The 10,043-nt window shown below is 45.4% G+C and overlaps 1 non-coding gene across 1 annotated transcript; it reads right to left on the bottom strand.

Moving 5' to 3' along the window:
• Nucleotides 1-373: 373 nt before the first annotated feature.
• Nucleotides 374-446, bottom strand: trnav-uac (transfer RNA valine (anticodon UAC)). The gene has a single exon. It is a non-coding gene; the product is annotated as a tRNA-Val (tRNA).
• Nucleotides 447-10,043: the final 9,597 nt, after the last annotated feature.

The raw sequence follows: 10,043 nt of genomic DNA, 5'->3' as shown, positions 1-10,043 counted from the left end.
TGGCGTCTGACTCCCGTTCATGCCACTGCTGAATAAGAAAGGAGGGTTTGACATTGACCAGACTGCACTGCCCCTGATATTTGTCAGCTCATCCTTTATATTCAGTGTTTTCTCGCCCTTTGATGGGCTGCAGTGTGGCGGATATCACGTTGGCCTCACACGCAAAAGGTCCCCGGTGGATCCGTTTTCTCTCACTCAAAGTTATCTATTTATTGGTGAAATAAAGAGCAATTAATGAATAAGGGAGCCCTTTTGCCAGGAGAATAAGTAGCAAAAAAAACAGCAAATGCTGGAAATCTCAGCAGGTCAGGCAGCATTTGCAGGGAGACGAAACTTGCCTCTGATTGTTCATCCACAGCAAGTTTAAACATAATGTTTCTGCCTGGGATTGAACCAGGGACCTTTCGCGTGTAAAGCAAACGTGATAACCACTACACTACAGAAACCTCTGTACAAAAACCCCCACAGCGAGGAGCTGACCAGTGAGCTCCCTCTGTGCTGATCGGGAATGTGTTGGCTCACCTTAAACAACTTCTGTCCCACACTGAAAGTTCTCAATCCTTCTCCTCTACTGCCCTTTACAGAAATGTCAAGGATCACCCAGCCACCGTGTTCACTTCCACATCCTCACAGTGGGGCCACAGAGGCTCCTACCGTCTCCCCGCGATCAGCGAACTCACCCAGTTTACAAAATTAAACCCCAAACACGTGCCCGACAAGCCAGATAGTCTGCAAGCTCTGTCTATCACAGAAAGTATTGGTATTCATGGTGATTACAGCAATTATTAATCGTCTCACAGACCTCAATTATTTTTATGCGATGAATTGACCGAGGATTGAAACCAGGTTAGTGCGCCGGGTCTTAACCCCTCGACCACCAGGGAACAGTTACGACACATGTCGAACTAGGTTAGTGCAGCAGGTCTTAACCCCTCGACCACCAGGGAACAGTTACGGTGCATGTCGATATATTCATATATATTTATATATGAACCTGAAGGTCAATGGCTACCTACCGAGACCTCGTGGCGCCCAAGTTAGTGCGTCTAACTTTGAGTGAGAGAAACGGTTCCACAGTGACACCTGCCATGTGTTCTACATGGTTACTGCTTGTACTATTACAAGGTGTGCCACCAGAAGGCACTGCAGTGGGAGACTTGTAGCTTACCTGCACAGGTGTGCCTGGCCTAGTATTAAAGTCAGTCCACCAATAAAGGTTAACAATAAAGGACTCAGGTCACTACAGTTAAAGAATGACACATTGTCTCGTGGAGTCATTATCGGAGAATATGAAGGTATAACAAGGGAGCCCAAAGCCTCAGAAACTGGAAATTCTACCAGTGCGTCGAAGTCATGCTGTAGGTGCCTGGGACAACACATTGCTCAAAGTTGTCCACACGTGAATCAGAGTGTTTCTTCGACAGAAAGACTGGGCATCTTACGAAGGCATGCCGACTGAAGGGTAAACCTGTTGTTAAAGCTATGAGTCCAGCGTTCAAAGCTCTGAGTCGAAATAACAAGAGACTACATAGTATGGAAGACCAACAACAGGACGAGGAGATGTTAGACTTACACATCATCAGGAGCCCGAGTTTAACGGACAGTGATTCGGAAAGCATCAAAATCCACATAGATGTTGCTGGATTCAAGATACCAATGGAAATTGACACGGGTGCATCCGTGAGTGTAATACCGGAGTCACGGTTCCGCGACAAATTGCGTGATTTCCAACTGGAGAAACCCAAGATAGAGCTGCGAGGCTACTCGGGAGAGTAAATTCCTGTGGTTGGTCATATCACTGTACCGATCGGTGAAATATAAAGATTAATTTCAGAATTTGCCTCGAATAGTAGTGAAAAGAGACAAGTCTGCCTTACAAGGAAGAAATTGATTAAGCTCACTGAATCTGGATTGTAGTCAGATTTTCTCTGTGGAAGCGAGATTTTCACCAACGGATGAGGTTATCAAGAAGTATCCAAAGGTGTTCTGCGAAACGGACAGTCCGATCCAAGGCTTCACGGCGAGTGTCAGGGTACAGAAGGACGCTAGATTGGTTTACTACAAGCCCCGTTCCATACCATATGCACTCAAGGAGAAAGTTGAGCATGAACTCAAAAAACTAGAAGGTGTTAACCGTTACACTGCGGAAACATCTCCACTTTCAGCACCAGATTAACAAAATTAAACCCAATGAGATCGGGAGAAAAGTTCCTCACGTGCTCAGGGCAAAATACATAATTGTCGTTCTACAAAAGAATGAACAAATTTCAGCACCAGGTCAGACGGAAATGTTAAGCGAGCAGGTGGACTGCTGAATCGCACTTTGAAGGAGTTGGTGGTGACAAAACAAATGGGTTCTGCCGAATGATTCAATATAAAAAATGTCTGAAATAGAATTCGAACACTATCTATAGTGACCTGAGCACATCATCTTAGACCACTCGGCCAGCATTACTAATCTGTTCTGTGTGTGGCCACCTGCAGGTTGATTTTGAACTTTTGTGTCCTGTCACATGAAATAAATCAGGGCAGCAGGCAGATCTCTGCCTGATACCGGGGAAAGAGTGAGACAGACCTTGGAGCAAGAGTCTGGTTATTGTCAAACAGCAAATGAAATATTAATTCTGGAAGAATAACATTGAAACGAAATGTGATCCTGACACCCAGAAACAAGTGTTAAGGCAGAAGGTTAAATGCTGCATCCCTTTCTGCAAAAAAATTCCTTTCACAAACATTTCTCTGAACAAAAAGGTACAAAAAAAAAATGTTCCTTTCAAAGTCATTAAACTCCCGAATTTCCACGCCCCGCGACTCTCCTGAATCAGATGCCTCTAGTTTTGCCGACTCAATCCATATCCCTTTGCTCCAAGGTCTGTCTCCCTGTTTCCCCGGTGTCAGGCAGAGATCCGCCTGCAGCCCTCATTTATTTCACTCTCTATGAATCTCTCTAATATTCCAACAGCAGCCATGGTTGCGTGAAGTTTTGTGTTCTGTTAATCGTCGCCAATTGTTTTGAAAAGTAGAACACCAGAAGGCTGAGTACTGTGAGCTAAACTTAGTGTGATCTTAGTCTTCTTTATTACAACTCCAGAGTTCCTGAACAACATGGCTGCCAGCCTTTTATACTGGCCCTGCACGTGTGGGCAGGTGACCATTAGGACTCCAACAGTCCCGCCCTCTGGTGGCAAGTATGACATAGTTACATACTTCATATAATTGTTATCGTTAAGAAGTTATAATTCCAATGAATGCCTGAATCATCCGAAAGGAGCCTGGTTTGTAGGACAAGGCTACATATCAGGAAGGAGAGTAGTTAGATGACAAGGGAAGTGATACTCTGATTATAAGTTTGGAGAATAAAAAGAGTAAATGCTGGAAACACTGAGCAGGCCAGGCAGCATCTGCGGAGAGAGAAACAGAGTTAACGTTTCAGGTTAATGACCTTCCATCTGAAGTTGGGCAGTTGTGTTAGGTAATACTATTAAAAGTTTCAATTGTCACGTAGCAGGGGTAAGGAAAATATATAAAATGTGGCATTTGGAACAGATAGTTTAGAATCCGATTAATGTTTGATCAATTTGTACACCGAGCTGGGAACTGTAACGTGTTTCAGTTCTTCGGCTATCATTCGCAAGGTTTGGGTATAAGTACTGTTAAGTGTATGTTTAATTATTGTCTGCTTAATAACTCTGACATTTAATGTTGTGGACCCTATTCCTGCACTGCGTATGTTCCAGCTCTGTTTTGAACACCAATCCCTTCAATCCGTCGCTTAAAGGGACAGTTGGATTTACCGGATCTTTGTTTGGTGAAATTTCAAAGATTGAAAGCGGCGCACATCAACCTGGTCACCTACTCACTAACCGCTACACACTGCTCCCGTGAGATGGAAGCCCAGTTACTGTTACACGCTTGAACGCAGGTACAAGCAGAACTCATTCATAGAAAGTCCAAGTCCCTGAGGCACCTGATTATTTGCACCAAGCTCCTTCGCAAAAGTCGCGGTTCGTGTGGGGTGATTTGGGAACATCTTTCCCCACACTGCAACACTTCAAACATAACTCAACGGCTGTATAGCGCTTTGGGGCGTCATGAGTTCCTGAAAGGTGTTGCAGAAATGCAAGTCATTCTTTGCAAAAGTTTGATGCAATTTCAAAACTCTTGGGTAAACTGAAGGTTCGTCTGGGATTTGAACCCGAAATCTCTCGCAAATTTCAAGCAACAACCCCGGAACAAGAATCATACCCCTAGACCAACGAGCCAACTGCTTGATAAATGTGGAGATAAAGTGTAACCATTATGGAAACATTTATAGTGTGTTGCTAGTCTAAATCAGAGGAGTACATGAGATGGAATCAGTGACTTTGCTTTTTCGAACTGTCTTCTGAAGCACCGCACGTTCCCACTCCGACAGTCAATGAGCTGTTGGGACGTTAGTGTATCCAGGCTGTGGTCACCCCGAGCACAGCAGAGGGGTTTCTGCATTAGTTCTGGGTGGGGACAGTATTTTTCCCCTTCTCTCTTCCTGTTGTCTATAACCCTGTGCATTGGTTTCTCTATTTATTCACCTGTCTCAGTTTCTAGTGTTTAAAAGGGAACAAAAGATGAAATGGGTGTCACTGTGGAACAATTTATCTCACTCAAAGTTAGACACACTACCGTTAGCAGCACGAGGTCTACGTAGGTAGCCGTTGATATTCAGGTTTATATATAAATATATATAAATATATCGACATGTATCGTAACTGTTCCCTGGTGGTCAAGCGGTTAAGACTCGGCGGACTAACCTGGTTTCAATCCTCAATCAATTCATCCCAAAAAAATAATTGAGGTCTGTGAGACGATTAATAATTGCTGTAACCACCATGAATACCAATACTTTCTGTGATAGACCGAGCTTACAGACTATCTGGCTTCTCCTGCTCTTTGCCGGGCACGTATTCCGGGTTTAATTTGGTAAACTGGGTTAGTTCGCTGATCGCGGATAGAAAGGTAGGAGCCTCTGTGGCCCCACTGTGAGGATGTGGAAGTGAACACGGTGGCTGGGTGATCCCTGACATTTCTGTAAAGGGCAGCGGAGGAGAAGGATTGAGAACTTTCGGTGTGGGACAGAAGTTGTTCAAGGTGAGCCGACACACAATCCCGATCAGCACAGAGGGAGCTCACTGGTCACCTCCCCTCTGTTGGGGTTAGTGTATCAGATGTTTCTGTAGTGTAGTGGTTATCACGTTTGCTTTACACGGGAAACATTCCTGGTTCAATCCCGAGTTTAGTCTCCTGGCAAATGCTGCCTGACCTGTTGAGTTTTCCAGCATTTGCTATTTATTCTCCTTGTAAAAGAGCTCCCTTATTCTTTAATTGCTCTTTATTTCACTTCAATAAATAGATAACTTCGACTGAGAGAAAACGGATCCTGCGGGGACTTTTTGCGTGTGAGGCCAACGTGATATCCGCTGTACTGCAGCCCATCAAAGTGTGAGAAACCACTGAATATAAAGGATGAGCTGGTCAACGTCAAACCCTCCTTTCTTATTCAGCAGTGGCATGAACGGGCGTCAGACGCCACAAAGTTTAATTAAAGACACAAATGCAAGTATCACTTGCAAATCTTTTCAGTGTAAAATTCTTTCACTTTATTTGAAATCCGACAGCATTGAATCTGAAAATACGCACGGTGGGATTTTATCTTCACTACTGATTTTATTTTGTGTGCACGATAGGAAAAACCGGTGCTGCTAAATTTGATAAAAGTTGCCCCAGATCCCTGAAGACTTTGAACCAGAAAGCTAAAATACAGTGAGTAAAATGGGATATGGTTTTCGAGTTGAGATGCAAAGCACAGGCCAAATGATTGAAGTATGGAGTGTCCCTGAGTTAGCATTTGTTTGATTGTGCAAAAGAAGGTGAGGGGTTAATTAATGATGGTTTCCAGTGAAAGCAAGAGAAAGGTTTTCGAGCAAACTATTCGGTGACTGTCCGGTGAGCGCTGTTTGTGATACCTGGTGGGAATGGGCGGGGATTTTAAAGCCTCTTGTATTGCAGAACCTTCATATAGACGAACATCTCCTGCTCACTGTGTTGGTCTCATGGTGCAACGGTAGTGTGTCTGATTCCAAATTAGAAGGTTGCGTGTTCAAATCACGTTAGGTTCAATATTTTTCTTCCAGAATTAATATTTCATTTGCTGTTTGACAATAACCAGACCCTTGCTGCAATGTCTGTCTCACTGTTTCCCCGGTGTCAGGCAGAGATACGCCTGCTGCCCTTATTTATTTCATGTGACAGGACACAAAAGTTCAAAATCAACCTGCAGGTGACCGCATACACCACTGCATAGTCAGGATGGCCGAGCGGTCTAAGGTGCTGTGTTCAAATCGCACTTTTCTCTGATGGTGTGGGTTCAAATCCCACTTGTGACTTTTCTTAACTTTAAGCGGAACCCATTTGTTTTCTCATCACCAACTCCTTAAAAGTGCAATTCAGCAGTCCACCTGCTCGCTTAACATTTCCGTCTGACCTCGTGCTGAAGTTTGTTCATTATTTTGTAGACCATCAATCAGATATTTTGCCCTGAGCATGTGAGGAACTTTTGTCCCGATCTCATTGGGTTTAATTTTGGTAATCTGGTGCTGAAAGTGGAGATGTTTCCGCAGTGTGACGGTGAACACGTTCGCCTCACACGTGAAAGCACCTCGGACGGAAATATTTTCTGGAGCTTTCTCTTGCATGTTCAGAGGAGAGTTTGTTCTCCTGTGAAAGATCAAGAGATCAGAAGAACTTAAGATTTAGGAACAGGAGTCAGCCATTCGGCCCATTTTCAAGTTTTCAAGCTATTTCCGCCCGGTTTCGGACCGGGGACCTTTCGTGTGTGAGGCGAATGTGATAACTACTACACTTCGGAAACACTATGATAGAATCTATCTCAGGATAAAACCACAGCTCTAACCTGCACAGCTAGCCGAGAATTCAGGAACTTGTTTCAAGAGAATAGAATGAGGGTGCTATATTTAAGAAGGCTGTCAGTGTGGCCTTCGACAGCGTGGACCATTTTCCACGCCTCGGGAACCTACTATCAGCAAGGGCAGACATCGAAGACGAGGTCCAACACCGCCTCCAGTGTGCCAGCACAGCCTTCGATCACCTGAGGAGGAGAGTGTTTGAAGACCAGGACCTCAAACCTGGCACCAAGCTTATGGTGTGCAGGGCGGTGGTGATAACTGCCCCGCGGTATGGATCCGAGACATGGACTATATACAGCAGACATCTCAAATCACTGGAGAAATACCACCAGGGCTGTCTCCGCATGATCCTGCAAATCCCCTGGGAGGACAGACGCACCAACATCAGTGTTCTCGATCAAGCCAACATCCCCAGCATTGAAGCACTGACCACACTCAACCAGCTCCGTTGGGCGGGCCACATTGTCCACATGCCCAACACGAGACTCCCGAAGCAAACGCTCTACTCAGAACTCCGACACGGTAAGCGAGCCCCAGGTGGGCAGAGGAAACGTTTCGGGCACACCCTCAAAGCCTCCCTGATAAAATGCAACATCCCCACCGGCACCTGGGAGTCCTTGTTCCTCGGGTTGTGTTGCCTGTGCTGCATGATCCGTGCCGGATCGATCATCCTCTGCCACGTGGTATGTCACAGCACGTTTGCTCATTCACTGGAGGTACCCCATCGTTGTGCAGCCTTTGCGCACGTAGTGCTTGAATCGACATTGATGGGCCCGAGGATTATCCCCGCAGCACCAACACGGTGCTAAAAGGTTCACATTGATCCCCGATGGCGGACTCTGAGTCATCACAGGTCTTGCAGCCACAGACGTATAGACCCTGCCATATGCAGTTCGGCCTGCTAGCAACATCATTTTATGCACAGTACTTGCCGGTGAGCTTCGATGTTGAGAAGTTATCTGTCTGGTGTTATCGCCCGTGGCCATGCATGCCTGGGCGATCGCGATGGCCCTGCTCAGGTCTCGGGTTTCAGCAACCAGCAGCTTTCGAAGAATGACCTCGTGGCTGATGCCCAGCACGTAAAAGTCCCACAACATTTGCCCCAACGCACCTCCAAAATAGCAAGGTCCCGCAGGTGTCTCAGGTCGGTGACATAATCCACCAGGTCCTGGTCCCGGGGCGATGGTGCGTGTAAAAACGATATCTGACCATGAGGATACTCTCATTCGGCTTGAGGTAGTCCCAAACCAGTGTGCACAACTCTGAATATTCCTTCTCCGTTGGTTTTGCAGGTGTGAGCAGATTCTTGAAGAGGCTGTATATTTTAGGCCCACAGACAGTGTGGAGAACCGCCCTGTGCTTGGCCACGTTAGTGTCTTCTTCCAGCTCGTTGGTCACAAAGTACAGGTCGAGCTGCTCGATGAAGGCTTCCCAATCATCATCCTCTTTGGATCTCTCTAATATTCCAACAGCAGCCATGATTGCGTGAAGGGTTCGAATTCTGTTACTCGTCGCCAATTGTTCTGCATAGAAGAATTCCCCAAAGCTGAGTACTGTCAGCTAAACTTAGTGTGACCTTAGTATTCTTTATTACAACTCCAGTGTGCCTGAACAACATGGCAGCCAACATTTTATACTGGTCCTGTACGTGTGGGCAGGTGACCATTACGACTCCAACAGTCGCGCCCTCTGGTGGCAAGTATTACAAAGTTACATACTTCACATAATTGTTATCGTTCAGAAGTTGTAATTCCAATGAATGCCTGAATCATCCGAAAGTAGCCTGGTTTGTAGGACAAGGCTACATATCAGGAAGGAGTGTAGTTAGATGACAAGGGAAGTGATATTCTGATTATAAGTTTGGATAATAAAAAGAGTAAATGCTGGAAACACTGAGCAGGTCAGGCAGCATTTGTGGAGAGAGAAACAGAGTTAACGTTTCAGGTTAATGACCTTCCATCAGAAGTTGGGCAGTTGTGTTAGGTAATACTATTAAAAGTTTAAATTGTCACGTAGCAGGGGTAAGGAAAAGATATAAAATGTGGCATTTGGAACAGATAGTGTAGAATCCGATTAATGTTTGATCAATTTGTACACCGAGCTGGGAACTGTAATGTGTTTGAGTTCTTCGGCTAACATTCGCAAGGTTTGGGTGTAAGTACTGTTGTTAAGTGTATGTTTAATTTTTGTCTGCTTAATAACTCTGACATTTAATGTTGTGGACCCTATTCCTGCACTGCGTATGTTCCAGCTCTGTTTTGAACACCAATCCCTTCAATCCGTCGCTTAAAGGGACAGTTGGATTTACCGGATCTTTGTTTGGTGAAATTTCAAAGATTGAAAGCGGCGCACATCAACCTGGTCACCTACTCACTAACCGCTACACGCTGCTCCCGTGAGATGGAAGCCCAGTTACTGTTTCAAGCTTGAATGCAGGTAGAAGCAGAACTCATTCATAGAAAGTCCATGTCCCTGAGGCACCGAACTCCTTCGCAAAAAGTTGCGGTTCGTGTGGGGTGATTTGGGCACATCTTTCCCCACATTCCAACACTTCAAACATAACTCAACGGCTGTAAAGCGCTTTGGGGCGTCATGAGTTCCTGAAAGGTGCTGAAGAAATGCAAGTCCTTCTTTGCAAAAGTTCGATGCAATTTCAAAATTCATGGGTAAACTGAGGGCTCGTCATGGATTTGAACCCGGGACCTCTCGCAAATTTCAAGTAATAACCCCGAAGCAAGAATCGTACCCCTAGACCAAAAATCCAACTCTTTAACAAATGGGAAGATAAGGTGTAACCACTATTGAAGCATTTTTAGTGTGTTGCTCTTCTTGATCGGAGGAGAACATGAGACGGAATCAGTGACTTCGCTTTTTGGACCTGTCTTCTGAGGCTCCGCACGGTCCCACTCCGACAGTCAATGAGCTGTTGGGACGTTATTGTATCCAGGCTGTGGGTGGTCACCCCGAGCGCAGCAGAGGGGTTTCTGCATTAGTTCTGGGTGGGGACAGTATATTTCCCCTTCTCTCTTCCTCTTGTCAATATCCCTGTGCTTTGGTTTCTCTATTTACTCCCCTGTCTCAGTT

The sequence above is a fragment of the Pristiophorus japonicus genome, unplaced genomic scaffold (assembly GCF_044704955.1).
Source record: "Pristiophorus japonicus isolate sPriJap1 unplaced genomic scaffold, sPriJap1.hap1 HAP1_SCAFFOLD_1056, whole genome shotgun sequence".
NCBI lineage: Eukaryota > Metazoa > Chordata > Chondrichthyes > Pristiophoridae > Pristiophorus > Pristiophorus japonicus.
The sequence above is the reverse complement of the archived record's forward strand: the minus strand, read 5'-3'. Positions and strand labels throughout refer to the sequence as shown.